The sequence below is a fragment of the Stegostoma tigrinum genome, chromosome 32, assembly GCF_030684315.1.
Source record: "Stegostoma tigrinum isolate sSteTig4 chromosome 32, sSteTig4.hap1, whole genome shotgun sequence".
NCBI classification, from domain to species: Eukaryota; Metazoa; Chordata; class Chondrichthyes; order Orectolobiformes; family Stegostomatidae; genus Stegostoma; species Stegostoma tigrinum.
Window position 1 is genome coordinate 17,656,034 of NC_081385.1, and position 22,423 is coordinate 17,678,456.

General features: G+C 39.9%; 1 long non-coding RNA gene across 1 annotated transcript in view; it reads left to right on the top strand.

Moving 5' to 3' along the window:
• LOC125466834 (uncharacterized) overlaps positions 1-22,423 on the top strand; it is a 41,188-nt gene that overhangs the window by 14,762 nt on the left and 4,003 nt on the right. The window contains exon 2 of the long non-coding RNA XR_007250512.1: positions 21,426-21,685. This is a non-coding gene — a long non-coding RNA (uncharacterized LOC125466834). The remainder of the gene's footprint in view (positions 1-21,425; positions 21,686-22,423) is intronic.

Below are 22,423 nucleotides of genomic sequence, written 5' to 3' on the forward strand. Positions count from 1 at the left end.
ACTGATGATTGCACAAGATTCAACAATATTTGTCATCCTTTAGTACAGAAGCAGTCAATATCCAAATGCAGTAAAACCTGCTCAGTATATGGGATTAAGCTGACACATGACATCAGTAACAACTTGGAATATTGTGTGCAGTTCTGGTCGCCCCATTACAGGAAAGATGTGGAAGCATTGGAAAAGGTGCAGAGGAGATTTACTGGGATGTTGCCTGGTCTGGAGCACAGGCCCTATGAAGAAAGGCTGAGGGACTTGGGTCTGTTTTCATTGGAGAGAAGGAGGCTAAAAGGGGATTTAATAGAGACATACAAGATGATCAGAGGATTAGTTAGGGTGGACAGTGAGAGTCTTTTACCGAGGATGATGACTTCAGCTTATACAAGGGGGCATAGCTACAAATTGAGGGGTGATAGATTTAAGACAGATGTCAGAGGCAGGTTCTTTACTCAGAGAGTGGTAAGGGCCTAGAACGCCCTGCCTGCCAATGTAGTTAACTCAGCCACATTAGGGGCATTTAAACAGTCCTTGGATAAGCATATGGATAATGATGGGATTGTGTAGAGGGAGGAGCTTAGATTAGTTCACAGGTCGGCACAACATTGAGGGCCGAAGGGCCTGTTCTGCACTGTATAGTTCTATGTTCTGTGTTCTAAATAACATTTGTATCACACAATGCCAGACAATGACTATCTCCAACAAAAAAAGAGAACCTAATCATTGCCCCTTGATATTTAATGGCATCGCCATTGCTGATTCCCTCAATATCAACATTCTGCATATTACCATTAACCAGAAACTGAACTGGTATAGCCATATAAATCTTATGGTTACATGAGCAGTTTAGTGACTTGGAATCATGCAGCAAGGAATTGGCCCCTTGACTCCACAAGGCCTGTCCACCATCTACAAGGTGTGGTATGGAGTATTTGCGATTCGCCTAAATGAGTACAACACCAAGCACGCTGAAGAAATTTTACGCCATCTATGACAAAGCAGCCTGTTTAATTGCACCACATCTACAAACATTCAGTCCCAACAAAAGTGAGGTTCAGTAGTAGCATAGTGCACCATCCTCAAGATGCACTGCAGAAATTCATCAAGGCTCCTTAGACACCACATTACACTGCTATCTATAAGGACAAAGGCAGCAGCTACATTGAAATACCATCACTTGCAAGTTCCTTTCCAATCCACTCACCATCTGACTTGGAACTATATCATCATTACCTCTCTGTCAGTAGGTGAAAATCCTGAAACTCTCTCCATAACAGTATTTTGGGTGTACCTACATTAAATGAACAGCAGCAGTTCATGAAGGTAGCTCACGACCAGCTTCTCAAGGGTAATTAGAGATCGTTAACAAAGCCCTAATTTCCTGAAAGATTTTTTTAAAAAATGAAAAATCCCATTCTGCCACCTTTTCCTGAATAGCCCTAAACTTTTTTTCACTTTACATAGCTATCAAATTCTCTTTTTAAATGTTTCTGGTGTATGAAAATCTAACGGCATAATCAAAAACAAATGGCGTAGGAGGAGATTATTCGCGCCCTTGGACATCCTCAGTCATTCAATGTAATCATGGCAGAATATTTACTTTATCTCTACTTTCCTGCATGCTTCCCATATCCTCTGGTTTCTTGATAGATGTAAAATCTATTATTTCAGTCTCAAATATACTTAAAAATGGGATATCCACACCTTTACTGCATACAAAATATAAACAGGCAAATCTTCAAAATAGTTGAGTCAGCAATTCTTAAAGAGCTGCTAGTTTCTTAAATGAGGAATTGTTCTGAAATTGTCCTACTCAACAAATGAACAAACTTAGCAGCAGTCTATGCATGATAAGAGTAGCACTGACCCCTGCCATCAAGTAGCAATTCTTTCAAGATTTCTCCTGCCTGAAATACAACAAAAGAGATCCTGTTTTCTACAGCCAAGTGTAGCCACATTTATTTTGCATCTGTATGCTCTTTTCACTTACATGTTATGAATCCATACTATGTCCATCTAATAATCTATTGCACTCTCACAGGGGTGGCACCGTGGTTCAGTGGTTAGCACTGCTGCCTCACAGTGCCAGGGACCTGGGTTCAATTCCGCCCTCAGGCAACTGTCTGTGTAGAGTTGCATATTCTCCCCGTGTCTGCGTGGGTTTCCTCCAGGTGCTCCAGCTTCCTCCCACAGTTCAAAGGTGTGCAGGGTAGGTGGATTGGCCACGGTAGATTGCCCGTAGTGTTCAGGGATGTGTAGATTAGATGGGTAATAGGGAAGCGGGTCTGGGTGGGATGCTTTGAGAGTCAGTGTGGATTTGTTGGGCCAAAGGGCCTGTTTCCACACTAGGGATTCTGTGAAAAGATGACCTGCCTGCTAATAAGAATAAAACCAGATTGACAATCTAGTAGCATTGACAAAGGCACCAGATATGATGATGGCACATAGTTGTTGAGGACTCTGAATTTGAACACAAATGAGGTTTAGAAGATGAGGTAGACCTCTTTGAAACATGTGTAATACTGAGAGGCTTGGATAGCCTGGACATAGAAATGTTATTTTCACTTGTAGGTGACAGTAAGACCTGAGGGCACAGTGTCAGAGTGAAGGGGGTACCTTTTTGAATTAAGGTGAGGAGGATGGTGAATCTGTTGAACTCATTGCCACAAAAGGCTGTGGAGGTCAAGTCATTGGGTGTCTTTAAGATAGAGATCAATAGGTTCTTGATCAGTAAAAGGAACAAGGGTTACTGGGAAAAAGTGTGATAATTGTGTTGAGAAACACATCATCCATGGTCCAATGCTGGAGAAGACACAATGGGCTGAATGGTCTAATTGTGCTCCTGTATCTTATGGTCTTATAACCCAATCTAACTTGCAAAATCCGTCAAACCAGTAACTATTGGATGTGTGGTGGAATATTCTCCTCTTGCTTGGATGGCGGCAGCTCCAAAATTCAAAATAAATTCAACAGGACAAAGCAACTCATTAAATTGGCATGTCATCTAAGATCTTCCCTGAAGCACAGTGTACACTATATATAAGATGCATTGCAACAACTCACCATGGCTTCTTAGGAAGGACCTTTTGGAGTAAACAACAACATTCCATTTGCCTTTCCAGTCGCTTGCTCTACATGCTTACTAACTTTATATGATTCATGTAGCAGGACGCCCAGATCCTTCTATACCATAAAGTTCTGAATCTCTCTCCTTTTAAATAGAAAAGTGCTTTTCGATTCTACCTGCCAAAATGGACAAGTTCACATTTACCCACATTATAATCCAGCTGTCAAAGTTTGATGCAATTTCTTCAACCTGTTCATTATCCCTTTGCGGACTCTAACTCCCCTTGCCAACTTATTTTCTTACTTATCTTGGTGCCATCAGCAAATTTAACTACCACACATTTGCCCATCTGAACCTAGCCATTGATATAGATTGTAAGTATTTGAGAACCTAGTACTGATCCCTTTAATACACCACTAATTACAGTTTGTCAACCCCAAAAAAGACCAACTTATCCTTATTCTGTGTTTTCTATTTCTTTTTCAAAGTTCTATACTGAAGGCAGCACAGCACTGGTCTTCCGCAAGGAGCTTTCTTCTGTCTGAAGCCTTTTTTACTTCTTGAGAGATCTTTGTAAATAGCCTATATGTAGAGATCTATGCTAATGAATTATTCAATGATCCATTGGTAAGGAACAGACATTCAAGGACATCCTGCCAATTTTCATAGGAAACCTGTTTAACCATCATGTAGCTCATCACTGATAATGGGAACTGCAGATGCTGGAGAATCAAAGATAACAAAGTGTGGAGCTGGATGAACACAGCAGGGCAAGCAGCATCTCAGGAGCACAAAAGCTGACGTTTCGGGCCTAGACCCTTCATCAGAGAGGAGCGAAGGGTCTAGGCCCGAAACGTCAGCTTTTGTGCTCCTGAGATGCTGCTTGGCCTGCTGTGTTCATCCAGCTCCACACTTTGTTATCTTGTAGCTCATCACCTCCTGGGATGTCCTGTTTAACCATCAGATACTTAGTTTATAAGATATAAGGTCACCCCTTCTTATAGGAGTTAGTAACATTTTGTTAATGTTAAGTGCCTGTGCTAAGGAAATTACGCTAGTCAGAGACAAAGGCCTTCGCTGTCCAATGTTTGCAATCCCATGAAACTACTCTGATTTTTTTTCTAATAGAAAGAGAGAGAAAGCTGATCCTTATAATGTTTAATATGCTTGTTGGAATATTGTTATTAAACAGTGATTTCTGAAGATGTGTTGCTGATTTTTATCAAGCTAGTTGTGATATAATTTGTAGATTGTTGACAGAGTAACATGCTACATAGACTTTGACTCTCAAGATTTTTGGCTGACTATCAAGTGATTGGGTAATTACAGCATGAATAATTGATTTAATTAATTGTCATTATATGAATCCGCCTATTTATTGTACAGTTAATTAACATTAAAACTATGCTTTGAACAGATGTTTCTTTGATGTATGTTGTTTTGGATAATTATTTGTGATCCTGCATTAAAGTTATTTAACTAGCTTTGAGACTAATTGGGTTTTCAATCGTGAGAAGCCAGAAGAAGCCACAGATATTAGTAAGATTGTGAAGTAATTAGCTGAAGGCAAATGATTTTTGGGATAATTATTTTTGTAGCAGCGTATAATGGCTTACAGTCTGCCAGCAAAATGCACACCTTAATGTTATGGTCTCCATCTCATTGGTGACCTTGCCAAAAGCTGCTCACAAAGATTTGGCAGCCTGTGAAGGATCAAGTTCCCCTATTCTGAGATATTTCAATCTGCTATCATGGGCTATGCAGCATCCAGCAGTAGAAATGCCATCAAGCAGACTGAAGAACTAATCATTTTGAAGAACTTACGCAGACATCAAAGCAGAAAGTACAATCACTCATAATTCCCATTTTAAACACTTTTTAAAAATGAAATCAATATTGGGGCACATACATGGGATCAAGGTAGAAACTGAAATATCAACATTTTTTAACTCTACATTTATAAAGTAGGCACTTTAGGGCTGGAAAGGCTGTCTGCCCATAATTACAAAATACGAACAAGGAGCAAGAATAGGTCATGCGGGCCTTCGAGCCTGTTTTGCCATTCAATAAGATCATTGCAGATCTGATTTTAATCTGAACTCTACATTTGTGCATGTACTCAGTAATCTTCCATCCCCATGGGAATCAAGAACATGTCTAACTCTGCCTTAAAAATATTTAAAGATTCTGCATCTACTGCCTTTTGAGGATAGGAATTCCAAAGACTGTCAGCTCTCTGAGGGGAAAAAAGTTTCCTCATCTCTGTCTTATATGTGCAATCCCTTATTTTTAAACAATGACTCATTTTTCTAAAGCGGCTCACAAGAGGAACATCCTTTTAACATGCATCTGGCTCGATGCTGCTAGGATTTTAAATGTTTCAGGCGTTACCTCTCACACTTCTAAACTCCAGACAAGACAGGCTTAGTCTGTTGAGCCTTTCCTTATTTGGCAATCTGCTAATTCCAGGAATTAATCTAATAAATCTTATCTGAACAGCTTTGAATGCATTAACATCTTTTGTTAAGTATGATGACTAGTACTGTGCACAGTGCTCCAGATGCAATTCCACCAATGCCCTTTATAACCGAAGCATAATCTTCTTACTCTTGTATTTAATTCCCCGCACAACAAAACATAACATTCTCTTGGCTTTCCTGATTAAAAACATCTACCATACTATAAATCATGCATGAGGATACTGAGATCTCTCTATTTCATTGCTCTGTAACCTCTCACCATTTAGATTGTCTGCTTTATTGAAATTTTTCAGACCAAAATGAATACATTCACACTGTCTCACATTGTATTACATTTGCCAAATCTTTGCCCACTCATTTAACCTATCATAATTTCTGTATATGCTTCTTATATCCTCGTTACAGCTCACTTTCTTACCTACTGGCTGAAATTACCATAAGGGACTTTCTTTCCCAACCTCTGCCCTCATCTCAGGCTAGATTAAAATTTCTGTCTTAAATGGGCAATTTCTTATTTTTCAACAATGACACATTTTTCTAAAGTGTTTCACAAGAGGAACATCCTTTTAACATGCATCTGTTTAAAATACAACCAAATGAGTGAGCAGCCCTATGGTTTTCAGGCAGTATGGTGACATTATCTTTGTTATCTTACCTATCTTTGTGTTACCAGCAAAATTAGCTACCATACCTTTGATCCCTTCATCAACATGATTTATATAAATTGCAAAGAGTTGATGTCCCAACAGTAACCTCTGTGGCACACTGTACATGACATCCTGCCAGGCTGGAAGATTCAGTTATTCTTCCTCTCTGCTTCCTATAAGCCAACCAATCTTCCATCCATGCCAATATGTTACCCACAACACCATCAGTTTGTATTTTTCACAATAATCTTTGATGTGGCACTTTATCAAATGCCTTCTGAAAATCTAAGTGCAATGTGTCCACTGGCTCCCCTTTATCTTCTGCACATGTTATGTCTTCAAAGAACTGTAATAAATTAGCTAAACATGATTTCCCTTTGACAAAAGAGATAACATGTTGTGAAGCTGGATGAACACAGCAGGCCAAGCAGCATCAGAGGAGCAGGAATGTTTGACATTTCGGGCAAAAATTTCTATTTTCCATTCCTTTTCTATTTTTTATTTATGAGTGCTTTTACTTTCTGCTTTGATATCTGCATGAGTTCTTCAAAATGATTAGTTCTTCAGTCTGCTTGATGGCATTTCTACTGCTGGATGCTGCATAGCCCATGATAGCAGATTGAAATATCTCAGAATAGGGGAACTTGATCCTTCACAGGCTGTCAAATCCTTGTGAGCAGCTTTTGGCAAGGTCACCAATGAGATGGAGACCATAACATTAAGGTGTGCATTTTGCTGGCAGACTGTAAGCCATTATATGCTGCTACAAAAATAATTATCCCAAAAATCATTTGCCTTCAGCTAATTACTTTGACAAAGCTAAGTTAGCTCTGCTTGATTACCTTGAACTTATCCAGCTGCTCTGTTATAATGTTTTTAATAACAGCTTCGAACATTTTCTCTATGACAGATATTAAACCACCTCCAGTTTTCTGCTTTCTGCATCCCATCATTTTTAACTAAAAGAGCTACATTGGCTATTTTCCAAATTAAAGGAACCTTCCCCAATTCTAATGAATTTTGGAAACTTGAAACCAACGTATCAACAATCTCACTAGTTTTATTTTAAATCCCAAGGCTGAAACCAATCAGAACCCGGGAGTCATTAATCCACATTCCAACAGTTTACTCAGTACGACTTCCCTAGTAATTGCAACTTTCTCGACTTCCTCTCTCCTTTTCAATTCCTGATTTTCAACTATTTCCAATAAGCTACTTGCATTCTCTCTAATGAAGACTGACTCAAAATATTATTTCAATTTTTTTGCCATCTCTTTATCATCCATTTTAATTCTGCAGACTCATTTTCTATAGGACAAATACTTTCATTGTCAATTCATACATTTTTAAATATAGAAACTTTTCCTATTTGTTTTATATTTTTGATTAACTTTCTTTCGCACTGTAATTTTTCCCCGCTTTTGAATCATTTAGTAACTTGTATTTTTAATATTCTATCCAGTCTTCGGACCTACTATATTTATAAAACTATTTGTTTTTTCATTGAGTTTGATATTTTCTTTAACTCGTTTAGTTCATCATGGATGACAGGTCCATCCCTTAGAATTTTTTTTCTATTTTGGAATGCATCTAATCTTTGGTTTCTACAATATCCCTTTAAATGTTTGTCTCTGTATCTCTATCCCTTACCCTAAATTGCTGGTTACTTTCATTAGCTTTGCTTTTATGACCTCAAAATTGCCGTTGTTTAAATTCATAATATTAAGCCTTGGATCTACTCTTCTCTCCCTTAAACTGTATGTAAACTTCAATCAGATTAAGGCCACGACTACCCAGAGGCCTTTCACTGTGAGGTCAGTAATTGATCCTATCTCATTGGTCAAAACCAGAACTGGTGTAGCCTGCTTGCTGTTTGGGACCATAACGTGCCGGTTGAAGAATTGTCCTGAGAAATTTCAATGAATTTCTCGTCTTTTTTTTCAGATCTGATTTCTCCAATCTATATATAGGTTAAAATCCCACTTGATAATTGCTGCACCCTGTTGACAATCTCCCATTATTTCTTCCTATCCAGTTCTAAGGTATGGTTATTATTCAGGGTCTTTACCAAATGACACAAACTAGCACAGATGACCTCTTGTCTTTATCGTTCCTCGTCTGTAGCCAGACTACTTCCGTTGCATGGTTTGCTAAATTTATGCCATCCTTCTCCATTGTTCTAATGTCATTCATAATTAGCACAGGCATTCTTCCACCATTTCCTACATTCCTGTCCTTTCAAAATTCAAAAGAATTGAAGATAAATAGAATAAGCCAATGTTTTTATTAATGACACTTATTCAAAAATATTTTAAGCCAAAATAAAAGTATAACCTCATTAATGCCAGAACATCCTTTACCAATTCCAAGAAAATCCAACACCAATCCTTGAAATCGACTCATATCACAGTAACTGAATTAAGGTAATTGCGATTTTAACTTTGACATGAAAGATACTGGTAGTGTCTTCTGAGACCTGTCATACACCTGAGATCAAATGTACTCATCTTCAAGTAACCCCTTCTGGTTACTTTCGCAACACTTCTGGTTTGGAACAACCATAACTCCTTACTCTAAAGTAATCTAGTTTTACTATATTCTACCTTTCTCAGGAGCACTGCTACATACATGCATGACCATGCAAGAACTTCACAGACAAACTAAATTTGCTTCTTTATATTCAAATCTTCAGACTTGCCACCTATATTTACATAATGGGTGCAAACATGTTTATGTTTTGTACAATTACATTTCCGTTGAACAGTGGGATGACTGTGAATTATGCCAAATACCTTCTCTGTGATTAATGATTAAGTGGTTGACACATAGAGCCTCATTCTTTAACATTTTGATTGTTATATTTTTAATCTTTGCTTTAATGTCCCTTTCTGGATCTTTTCCTGTTTTTTTCTCTCCTTCTCTTCATTTTTCTTCCTGTACCTGATTTGGTGATGATTTCACATCCCTAAAATTTCACTCCCTTTTCAATCATTTGTTGTTAATTTCCAAAATCTTGCTTCTGTTTCATTAAGACGCCATAGAGGTCCTGGCCCTGTTTACTCAAGTTCCAGGCGTCCTGATCCCTTTTATTATTTTTCTCAGCTCTGATTTCAGTACAAAACATCATCATGGAAGACTTACAAAGATGTTGCCAGGGTTGGAGGGCTTGAGCTATGGGGAGAGGTAGAATAGACTGGGAGTATTTTCCCTGGAGTGTCAGAGGCTGAGGGGTGACCTTATAGAGGTTTATAAAATCATGAGGGGCATGGATAGGTGAATAGCCGAGGTCTTTTCCCAGGATAGGAGAGTCCAAAACTAGAGGCCATACATTTAAGGTGAGAGGAGAAAGATTTAGAAGGGACCTAAGGGCCAACCCTTTCACGATGAGGATAGTTCGTGTATGGAATGAACTACCAGAGGAAGTGGTGTAGTTTGGTATAATTACAACATTTAAAAGGCATCTGGAGGCCAACAGACCTGAAACTTTAACTCTTTTCCCATAGATTCTGCCAGAACTGCTGAGTATTTCAAACATTTTCTGTTTTTATTTTAATTTCTGCATCTGCAAATATTGCTTTTGCTTAGTCTCAGAAAGCCACAAAAATGTTTGTTTTCTACACAAGTCACATTTAATTAATCCTTTGGGGATGATGCAACTGAGATTTCCACCTCGATGGGTACTTATCCAAATCAGACTTAGGAACACAATCTTGTGAACACATCATTGCCGCGTCTCTGCAGAAGGCTGAGAAAGAAATGTTCCAAGTCTTTGAAACACTGAGGACAGCTGGAGACCAGTCACCTGCTCTCCAGGCAGAAGTCAATCCTCTTGGCTATAAATCTAACTTTGTCAAAATACACAGTCAGGTACAGGAACATCAGGCAGGTTTGTCAGAGGTGCTCATTAAGCTGGATCAAAGACAGATGCCTGTCAACACTACCAGTCCCGTACTGGCTCTGGCATGCTTATCTCTGCTTGTTTCCACAGACAGGTTGGCAACTGCCATGGAAACCTGTGCCCAGCGCACATTGTTTTTGCCAGACATGTGCACAGTCCAGCATTCCGTAACTCTATCCAAAATTCTCAGCATCAATAACAGGGTGAGAATGAATGACAGACCCCAACCTCATCCCAAGTGCCCCTTCTGCTCAGAGAGAAGGGATGGATGCCAGCAGGTATCCAAAGGGAAATGAAGCTTCAAACAGGAGCCCCAGAAACTTCTTCTCAGGATAATCCAGAGATGCCCAACTCCTCCAACTTTTCGTTCTGAGACTCCTAAAGCCTGCAGGAGTTAAAGCCTAGGAGTGTGAACTTGCATCTGGGCAGAATATCCTGAGCAAGCCTTCCACCTTTAAACCCAATAACTACCTTAGTCTTCCTAACCAATAGGGCCAGGTACAGAACAAGGTCCCTCCAGCCCACTTGAAGATGTTAGACAATGTTAGATGCTTTTGGAGGCAGAGAAACAGAAAAACGCACTGAGGGCAAACAGATGGCACAGTTGAAGCATTATTGTAAATGCCCTTTCGTTTTTGTAATATACGTTCATTTGCTCTGTTAAAATATCTCCTATAATTTTCATAGTCAGACCTGATTAAGTTTTTTATCCAAATGAGAACTGAGCAGTGTCTTCAAATCTCCCAAGGATGAAAGTAATTGGCAAGCATTTCCCACCTCACTCCTTCACTGTCGATATCTTCAGATATCAGTGATCCTTGAACACCACATTGAGGGTGTAGCCAAGGCACTACACTTCAATATGAACAACACGAAGGCTAAGTGCCATGTGCAGGGATGGTGCCAGGGTCCGACCTGCACATGTTATTCCACATTTACATCCATTTTGTGAGTGAGAGTATGGAATTAGAGATGATGCTACACAACTCTGCAGACACAAGGTCATTCCAACAGTTAGTTTTCCAAAGAGGATCACTACTGTTCAGGGCTGGGATGTGTAAAATGGACAGCTCACACATCCACCTTCCCTCATAGTGCATTGTTACGCTGAAAAAAAAAGCATAAATATTGCCTCTTGCAGGTTCAACACAATACTTGAAGAAGATCAAGCACTTCAGAGTAACTTAACATTCTACAAACATGCTGAAATCGTGAAGGGTTACCAGTGAAAGAAGGAACAAAAGGAGTGTGTGAGAACCCCTCTCAGCCTGCTGGCTGTCATGAGAGACTTAATGATGGGATGGTGCAGGGGGAGGGCCTTAGATTAGTTCACAGGCCGGTGCAACATCGAGAGCCAAAGGGCCTGTTCTGTGCTGTATTGTTTTATGTTCTATGTTCAGTGGCACATTACTCTGACACAATGATATGACATCCTTACAGAAGCCTGAAGAACTGTCTAACCTCACGCTTTATGATGTTAATGCATTGTCTTACTGGCGGCTATGTTTTACCTAAAAGTTAGTAGGACAGATAATGTGTAGATTCTTGAAGCACTTTCAAAGACTTTCAAGGAATCACCAAAAGATATCAAGTACACAGTCACATGGATAACGAGACATTGATTCAGCAACACAAGAGTTTAAGGACTGCAAAAATAACAATGGACCATTGAGGAAGGGTCACTGGACCCAAAACATTAACTCTGCTTATTCCTTCACAGATGAGGCCAGACCTGCTGAGTTTTTCCAGCAACTTTGTTTTTGTTCCTAATTTACAGCATCCACAGTTCTTTCGGTTTTTAATGATGGACCAGTCGTCCCTTTCACTAAGGAAAGGCTACTTGCCAAATCACTAACAGAACGCAAAACAGTTAAACAAAATTCAAACTCAGCTTTTTCATCCTGGAAGAAGGCATCCATTAGGTTCTCTTCAGCAACTTGAGATTGATAATACATTTTTCAGTCATGATCTCTTGGGTGGACTTCCTGGCCAATGTCCTGATTCTCATCCTCAGGAGGGTTGTTGGTATTCCCCAGTTCTCCAGCATTGTTAAGTCCAGTTGCAAAGGGCACTGCATGCCACACTGGTACAGTTACACCCTTTCTGGATTATTTTGCAAGGCTTCACCAAAGTGATGTGGAAGTGCTGGTATTGGACTGGGGAGAACAAAGTCAGAATTCACATGACACAAGGTTGTAGTCTGACAGGTTTATTTGAAATCACAATTTCAGAGTGCAGCTCCTTCGCTTACTGCATCTGGTGTTGTGTGACTTCTGACTTCACCAGAGTGGCCCAGGCATCAAAATCTCATCTTAAGGAGGTTCATGTTCAGTCTCACAATGACCTGGTTGAAGCATGAACAGCGTAGTATTCTGCACCATTTCTGAATTTTTTAAGAAGTTCATTTGTGGAATGTGGGTGTGAATGGCCAGAATAGCATTTAAATGTCCATCTCTGATTGCCCAGAGGACAGTTAAGAGATAACCACGTTGCTGTAGGTCTGAAGTTACAGGCAGGATAAAAATGAGTAAGGATGAAAAGTGTAAACTTTGTTTCCCTAAAGGACATTAGTGAACCAGACAGGGGTTTTTTTGACAATTGACAACATTTTCATGGCCATCATTAAATTTTTCATTCCAGATTTTTTTTAACTGAATTCAAAATCCATCAAATGTTATGGTGGAATTCAAACACCGATCCAAGAAGCTTTTCCTGGATCTTTGGATTAAAGGTCCAATGCTAATATCATGAAGTTATTGCCTACCTACTTCATGAAAGTGCCAAAAGCTATGATTGGAGAGTAGCCTTGGCCTCCTAGCAGTTAGTCTTGATTGTCCTGAGGACTTTGGAGAGATGTAAAGACCTACCAGATCTCTAGTGTAAGAGACATCACTGCTACCGAGATGTCAAGCACAGACTGCCAGAATTTGGCATTAATAGTCACGTAAATCCTGCAGGTTGGTGATAGGGTACACGCAAAGCAACATGGATACATTTGATAATGGCCTACACCTGGGGAAGCCAACAATAATGGAGAATCCCTCAGCCCAGGGTACTTCACTCGCTTCTTCATGGGGGAAGGATACAGTGAATTGTGCTCTGACAAAAATGGCATCAGTCACATCCTGGATGCACTTCTGGGTTGAGGGTTGAGAGATGGCGTGTAAGTTCCCAGTTACTCCTTGAAATGAAAGGTTGGCAAAGAAGTTCAAAGCAGCTGTGACCTTGACAGCCATTAGATGTGATGGTCACCCAGTCCTGCAATAGCAAAGTATCAAAATTCAGTGATAATGGTCCATGACATCCTCAATCAATGCCCTGACATTTGAAAAGTGAGTGAGGCCTGTAGATGCACAGTCTCTTCAACCTCCTCCTCCTCCTTGGTGGATCTTCATCTGGGCTGGTTCTCCTTCTGAAGACTGTGTTTCAATAGCAGGATGTTGCTGTTCGTATGAACTTGTAAATTAAGTAGATATTGATGTTCCTTTCTGTACTGTCTTTGCAGTTGGACCAAGGCCTCAAGGAGGCCAGACAATGCAACTCCATGTAAGATGACATGAGTAGATAATCTATGGGAATGTCTGAAATATCATACAATTTTATCAAAGGAGGCCATGGGCCCTCCCATCCATCTTAACGATATTGCATGTTATTCCCTCACACATTGTAGTATGGAGGCTTCCCAAAGAGGTCAGTGTTATGCCTCCCTAAAGATTCTGAGTTATGTGCCCTTCTCAAATTGTTCAAGCAATGTTTTTACACTACATTGGGATTAGATTTCTGCCAGTAGGCCATGACATAGCACACAAATCCTAAGAAAAGACTTTCTTCCACATTACAGATCTTGTCCTTGCATACTTACAGTTCAGGGTCAGAATGTAGCAGCTGCAAAGTGTAGTCCTCCAGTGGTAGCTTCAGAATGTGAGATGGGCATTTCAATCACCGCTTAGAGGGAACAAGGTATAGAGTGGGATGAACACAGCAGGCCAAGCAGCATCATAGGAGCAGGAAGGCTGATGTTTCAGGCCTAGACCCTTCATCAGAAGGCCCAAAACATCAGCCTTCCTGCTCCTCTGATGCTGCTTGGCCAGCTGTGTTCATCCAGCTCTACACCTTGTTATCTCGGATTCTCCAGCATCTGCAGTTCCTATTATCTCTCTCAAATGCCACTTATAAGTGTTTTATTCTCATTTATGTTGCGTAGCTGACATGATAAGAAGGCAATCAGTGTACAAAATATAATGGTTAAAATTTTCTGAGGACATAATTCTCTTGGACAATGAAAGAATTGCCATTGGTATTCAACTTGAAGCTGGATTGGTGGCTTTATTGTTTCAGTGGACCTCACAGGATGCAAGAGCCTGTGATGTCTCCAATATAGACCACGACCTCAAATTCCATAAGTTGTAGTCCAACCGCCAAAGAAAATAAACAGCAATTTATTCTGTCCATTTTGCATGTGTTGATAGCCATGTTGTTTAGCTGTTGTGTAGTTAACTTGCAATTCAAATTGCAAGGTTCCAACTTCACTTCAGTGAGAGTGATTTTGTAGACACCCCTTGTGAAGCATGAACTTATTCTGATCTTTTATAAACTGTTTTGTGTTTCTGTCTCTTTCGTCCTTTTGACCACTTAGGCTCTCCCATTTCAATAAGCCCCTTTATATAACCATTAAAATGTTCAATTGACTTACCAAACCTATAGTTCTGGAAATTCCCACCTCCTTGTTGGCATTGTGCTCTCTGCATATCCAGGCCTGAATTACTGTGACATGTTTGAAATCCACATCCAGAGCTCCAATTCCCTTTGTTCACTATGTGGGTGCATCACACTATCTCCAATTGCCCTCTATCACTGTTAGCACCCCAATATAATGAAGCTCAGTCCCAGATTTCCACATATCTCCATGGACTGCCCTATTATAAGTCACTGAACCATTATTGACCAAATTTGCAGACTGCAGACAGTGAAAGATGGTAGCAGAGTAACAGGGCTCCATGTGGGCTCATGCCCAAGGCCCATTCGCTCCCATCTGCTTTCCTTCTTTGTTTTACTTTTGCTTCTGCTCTTTTCTTTCACTTTGTTTTCCTTTTCTCTTGGTCTTTCTTTTCTTTTCTGTGGCGGGTTGGCCAGTAGCATGGCAAGGCATCAAGAGCAAGCTGCATGCAGAATGGCTGGCGTGGCTTCCCCCGGCAAACAGAGGCGGTGGCAGTGGCAGTGAGAATGTTCTCCTGGTAATAGGAGGCCAGTGGCAATGAGACCATTCTCCCGGTGTTCGGGGCCAGTGCAAGTGCCAGCTAAGCTCCTCCAGCTATTGGGGATAGCAGCAACAGCAGCCGCCAACTCTTCCAGATGGTGGCGCCAGCAAGTCAACATCTGCAGCCAAAGTGGGACTCGCGGCCTGGCAGCGGCCTGGCCTGGTAGCAGACTCTTAGTTCTGGAGCAAGTGTAGGTTCAGTGGTGAACAGATGGCACTAAATTGGGGCAATTCTGTTGTGGGATCCAGTTCAGGGAGCAGGAAGATGGTGGAGGTGTCTCTTGAGGCTAGGTGCCAACACGGACTGGGTCAGAAAGACTGATTTTTGTCAACTTTTAATTTCTTATTTTTCAAGTTTACTCCTATTGCCAATAATACTGGACTATTTATTTCTATAATTTTGTCTTTTTTTGTTTCCTAAGAATTTCATTTTAAGTAAGTGTACCAAAGATCACACTATAATGCAGCGCCTGTAAACTTTTCACTGTACTCATTTCAGTGCATGTCACAATAAAGCTAATTCAATTCAAGTCAGACTGACCATGGTTCACCTTCCAACCAGCCTTAGTAAGACAGCCTTGACTGACCATGGACCAGCCCCTCAACTGATGTACCTGTATTCCCGACACTAATTGCAATTGGGTTGTAGCATTGACCGCAGCCCAATTTCTGGGGCTGCAAGGGCAGGGATCTCTGGACACTGTGAGAACCAAGAGCCTGACTGACCATTTGCAATCCCCGGTTTGGAATCAGATGAGCCCTTTTTCTGATTGTGGCAATACTCCCTAATTCTGTTCTTCACTTCACTAAACACCGTGCCCTAACCCCCACCTTTGACTTGTACACATGGCAATTTGTTTGATCAACGGTCAACTTATTGAAAAAAAGATATTCACTCATAAGATGTGGGTGTCACTGGTTTGACCAGCATTTATAGTTTGCTTCGTCACCTTGAGAAGGTGATGGTCAGCTGCCGTCTTGAACCGCTGCAGTCCATGTGCTGTAGATAGACCCAGAATGGCAAATAAACTGCTGGCACATGCTGTGTGTGCAATGTTGACATGGCACAATGCCACACAGCGATGTATTCATCCTCCTGAGTTTTTAATGATCCTAACCATGACAAGGTGGCGGCCCTCAATGCAAATCACAGAGGTTGGCATTCTGCAACTGAACACCAAAGCCTCTGTGCATGAAGAAAGCAATATGACTCATATAGAGATTGACAACTGAAAAGTCAGTGCTAATGTCAAAGAGTGTGCACTAAGAGAGGAATGTGAAGTATAGAGGGACTGGCAGTCTCCGAGTAAAGTGAATGAGCACTGAGAAGGTCAGTTAGGAATCATAGGACACATCCACATCCTGTGGAGGTTTTTGTGTGTGTGTGTGTGTGTCTGCAAAGCAACCTGGTAAATGCATGCAAGTCATAAATGACAGTGAGCTCCAAAGTAAAGTGATAAAGGGCTGTAGATGTCAGCTTGTCCAAGAACAAGATCGATGACATGGTGAAGCTGGTGTTTTGCTGATGCTGACTTGCATGACTGAAAGATCCAGAAGCATTTTGTCCATGGAGCATGCTAAAATGTTAGTGTGGATAATCAGTTGCATAATGATTGGTATTAGCATTGTGATCTGCAGCCTCCAGCCACCCACTCAGATTTGCAGGTAGGAAATTGCATTTCTTACAAAATGGAAAAGTAAAGTTGGAAATGTCATCTAAGTAAAGCAAGTTGAGGCTTAAATGAGATATAAGTGCTTGGCAGTAAGGTACAGTAGTCATTGTTAAATGGTGAGTTTCTGAAGTTGCCATTTTTAAGGATTGAGAGAAAAATTGAGAAAAAACAAATTTTCTCATTGTTGAAATGCTGAATTTTTAATTTTTGTGGTATTTCCCAACTTCCACATATTACTCATGCTACACCAGGGAGAGGAGAGGAGGGGAAATGTCCACTTACTGTGTAAGGGTGATATCATTATCAACCAGACCAAACCCCCTCAAAACATTAACAAGATAGTCTGGACCCTAAATTTTTCTTATGTTAAAGGTTGTGTTCTGGATGCAATTTGATTAATAAACTAGCAGGCATGAAATAAAATGTATTGTTCATTCAGGACCACACCTCTTAAAGCCATTGTATCATTACAATACCCACTGCGCCACCGTTGACACCTTTTACTAGGACTATGTTATTATGCAGTTAACTAGAGATTAATATAACTGGGAAAGAAATTCCCCACTGAAATGTATGCCATCAACTCATGTCAGGTAGGCTGGTGAGTTTAAACCTCTAATGCCAGTTTGTACTGACAGCTAGGAAGATAACTAAGTTGGAGAACTGTTCACACTGACAGTTAATTTGCATTGAGATGACATAACATAGTGCAAAAGCTCAGTTGCTGACATAAATAGTTAATGGAATAGAGCACTGAAGTTCGAAATTGCCAAATTCTAGAATGTGAGGAATAAAGGAGGCAAGCAAGTGACAGTTTAAGCAGTTGAAGGAACACATCTGTAAAGGCATGATGAAGGTGGGCAGATTGATGAGTATAAAATAGAAATCAGCATAACAGTGAGAAACAAAGCCAGATTATTAGGAATTGTTTTGTAATAAAGAGAGACAGCAAATAGTTTGAAATTAATAAAAATCAGAGATTAGAAGGGTTATGTTTTCCTTTGATGATTAAATTTAATGGAAAGAAATTGTTAAGGCCTATAGTAACAAAACAAAATTCCTCTTTTGTTCTATGCAGTTCTTATAGCTTAGAATTGATTACAAGTATTTTTTAAAATTCACTCATGGGATGTGGCTGCTGCTGCCTTAGTGAAAGTAACCAACAAAAAAACTTTGTTCATTCAGGACTTGACAGAAAACTGTGAAAGTCTAATCAAAGGCAAATTATGATATAATTGGACAGGTTCACACTCGAAGTCTAGAAATGGAAATGTTTCAACTTCTATTTAGGATGGGTTTAATCTAAATATCAGCAAGAACGGGAAGACTACATTATAATACAACTAAGGCTTAAAAGTATAATCAATCCACATACCAAATTTCCTTTGAAAATTATAAACACAAAATCACTTCCTCCATTGCTTCAACAAATCAGCTGACATTTCTTGTTAAGAACTCCATTTGCTGAGAAAGAAATTTGTCTGGACAGAGGGAAATAATTAGTTAATGTAGTTTAATATTGATGTCATTAAGTAAAACAATTGTAGTGATGAAGGGAATTTGGGTTGGATTTAATATTCAAATCAATCTATTCTACCCAAAGTAAAACAATTGATATCATTATGATTAAACCTTTATATTGGCAATTATAATGGAAACTACATAAATGGTATTAAATATTTAGAAACCAATTAATCGAATAGCTGTATATGTGGGAGTTTAACATAACCCCACCAATTGTTTAGTCTTTTTACTAAAATCGGTAGCTGATAGAATAATGGAAGATATTTTGAGGTTTTGAGAATTAATTTTGGATCAATAGCTTATTAGAAAATAGCCAGCAAAAATTTAGAATGTGCAAATTCTGTTTCTCCCTAGTTGCTATTCCAAGCAGATAGGTTAGCTTCCTCTGATATGAGTTCTCTGAACCTCCTGAAAATATCTGGACAAGGCCTTTCTTGAGGTAATTTGAAAGCACTTAAAACCACAATTGTGGGAAATGAAAAAGGTCAGGAAATAGAAAGAAAAAATGCACATGAAAGATTTAATACAAAGTGTCAGAATGAAGGGAGATATCGCTCCAATGCCTGAACTTGGTTCTTGTCTCTGTTTCTCGGAAATGCTGCTGAGGATAATAAAACTGACAGGCAAAGGTTAGCTTTCTCACAGTTCTTGTTAATACTCATTTTTGAAAGTGAAATTTCATATTAAAAATGACAAATAATGTATTTTCTATCTAGTTTGTGCCACTGTTTACCCATGAGCCTCATTTCACTGAAGTACAACAGCACAATAACCCTCTGATTTCTTTTGTCATGGAGTCATTATGCAAAAAGATGCAAACAACGCCCACCAAGTCCAAAAAGTAATGTACTTGGCTCTAGACAGGATCTTAATCTTAGAACATTGAACACCCATTCTCTGATAAAATGATTTAGACCAATCTATTATGGAGGTGGGGTCTAAAAAAAAGGAGTAATGTAAATTACAGAAACAAATTACCACAGATTTTGACAAGTAAAACAATAATTAGGATGGTTCAAAATAATATCCAGGGAAGGCGAAAGTCTTTATGTCCTTACAGTCTGTTTTTCAGAAAGAGATTCATTTTTTGCTAATTAACACAGCAGGCCAAGCAGCATCTTAGGAGCACAAAAGCTGATGTTTCAGGCCTAGACCCTTCACCAGAAAAGGGGGAGGCTGAGAGGGTTCTAAAATAAATAGGGAGAGGGGGTGGCGGATCAAAGATGGATAGAAGAGAAGATAGATGGAAAGAAGGCAGACAAGTTAAAGAGGCAGGGATGGAGCCAGTAGAGGTGAGTGTAGGTGGGGAGGGGATAGGTCAGACAGGTCAAGGGGGCAGGATGAGGTTAGTAGGTAGGAGGTGGGGGTGCAGCTTGAGGTGGGAGGAGGGGGTAGGAGAGAGGAAGAACAGGTTAGGGAGGCGGGGACGAGCTGGGCTGGCTTTGGAATACAGTCAGGGGAGGGGAGATTTTAAAGCTTGTGAAATCCACATTGATGCCATTGAACTGCAGGGTTCCCAAGCGGAATATGAGTTGCTGTTCCTGCAACATTTGGGTGGCATTGTTGTGGCACTACAGGAGGCCCAGGATGGACATATTGTCTAAGGAATGGGAAGGGGAGTTGAAATGGTTCGCGACTGGGAGGTGCAGTTGTTTATTGCGAACCGAGCATAGGTGTTCTGCAAAGCGGTCCCAAGCCTCCACTTGTTTCCCTGATGTAGAGGAAGCCACAATGGGTACAGAGGATGCAGTATACTACATTGGCAGATGTGCAAATGAACATCTGCTTGATGTGGAAGTACTTCTTTTCAGACTTGGCTCTCCCCTCCTTATAGGCCTCCCAACACATGCATCATTTCAAGGGCTCTAAAGGTCGGTAGCTGACCAGCTTCCTGAATTGTACCATCTACGCTCCAGTGACAGGCATGATTGGAAATGGTTCCCGCTTGACCAGGCTTCCAATTTTCCCATATTACCCCTTAGCCACCCTCAAGAGCTATACATGGCTGACTCAAGCAAAGTCGTACCATGAGCATCATTAATACAAACTACTTCAGCATCACTTTTTTCAAGGCAGTATTAATAAGAGCGCAGGGTCATATATTTAATAATCAATATATTCGAAATAAAAGTCAACGTTTGGCTTAGCTTCAGGTTTTATCTCCTGGGGCACAAAAATGCATTGTAATTTCGAGGCCGCATAAATTTAGATGAATTTCCCATTAATCTATATGGATCTCAAGTTATTGATGCTACTAAATCTTGGAGATGTAATTTAGGAATTAATTATCAATAGTTTGAGCTATAAAGATAGACTGAATAGGCTCGGAGTTTTTACACTGGAGCATAGGCAGAGGAGGGATGGCCTTATTGAGGCTCATAATATCATGAGGTGCTTAGATAAGGTAAATAACAAGGGTCTTTTCCCTAGGATGGATGAGTTCAAAACTAGGGGGCATATTTTGAGGTGAGAGAACAGAGGTTAAAAAGGGTCATGAGGGGCAGCGTTTTTATGCAGGAAGTGATTCGTACATGGAATGAGCTATTAGGGAAAGTGGCCAGTATGAGTATACAATGTTTAAAAAAAAATTGGATAAGTACATGAATATGAAAGGTTGGGAGGAAAATGGACCAAACGCATGCAAGTGGGACTACTTTGGTTTGGAAACACAGTCGACATAGACTGGTTAAACTAAAATGTCTGTTTCTGCACTGTATGACTCTATGACTATGAGAAAAGCATGCTTTACTGGTCTTTACAACACAAATATAATTCAATCAGTATGAGAATGAGATACCTGTGCTTTGAATGTTACAAGTTGTGACCTTTCCTTTGGGGGACCAAACAATCGCAAATCTTATTTGTTTGTATTGTTATTTCAGGGACCACCCACAATAATAGGAAGTGGAATCATTTGAATATTTACTGAAGAATTAGTTGCCAAAACAGCATTACTATAGAACTTACTTAGTGCATCGAGAAAAGTACTAAGAACACCACACAATTCGACTGGCCCCAGGTGATGAAGAACTCTCAAAAACACTCAAATGAAGCAGTGGCAACCTACTTAGGCTGGTCCATTTTCAGTACAATCTTCTGTTGTCTTCCATTTGGACTAGCTGCAGTGGTTTATTCCCGTAAGGTTAGTTGCTCAGTGCATAAACTTTATAAAATTTGTGCTATTATTGTGAATTTAAAAAGACTAAAACCTAAGCATATTTAAACTTTATGAATTCATTTTTACTTATACCACAGCATTTTAATTGGAGAGATGTTCCAAAATTACAAGTTGTCTTCATAAAGCGTCTATTGACTTTAATAAGAAAAATTTCTGTAAAAGAAAAAGTTATAAAACATCCTGGATTTAAAGTGAGGGGAGTGGGGCTAATTATGTTTCTCTTGCAGAGTTCTGGCACTGGCCTAACAGAGTTAATGACTTTCTTCTGTACTGCAACTGTTTTATGATTCCATTATAGCAACGGTTGGAGTGCATATCAAATTTATGTGTTTGCTTTGAAAGTGCACCCCACAACAGGCCAATGACAGAATATGTCCACTGTTGGAAGTATTTATAGATTAGTAGAGTTAATGGTTATGGTGAAGGCAAGTCCATGCATTGGAAAGCAAGGGGGAATGGTCACACCTTCTGCTGCTTGTCATTACATCAGATAGAAAGATAAGGATGAGCTAGGTGTTGTGAACAGGGCAGCAGACAGTAACATACTGTCTTCTTCAGTATTTTCAGTGATGTCAGAATCCAAACATTATCACAGCTTGCCCTGCTGCATGTATGTTCAGCATCATTGCAATCTGTGGGTGAGGTGGATTTTATGAACACCAAACTGGCTCTGAAAACCAGAGACTGATGCAAGATCAGTGA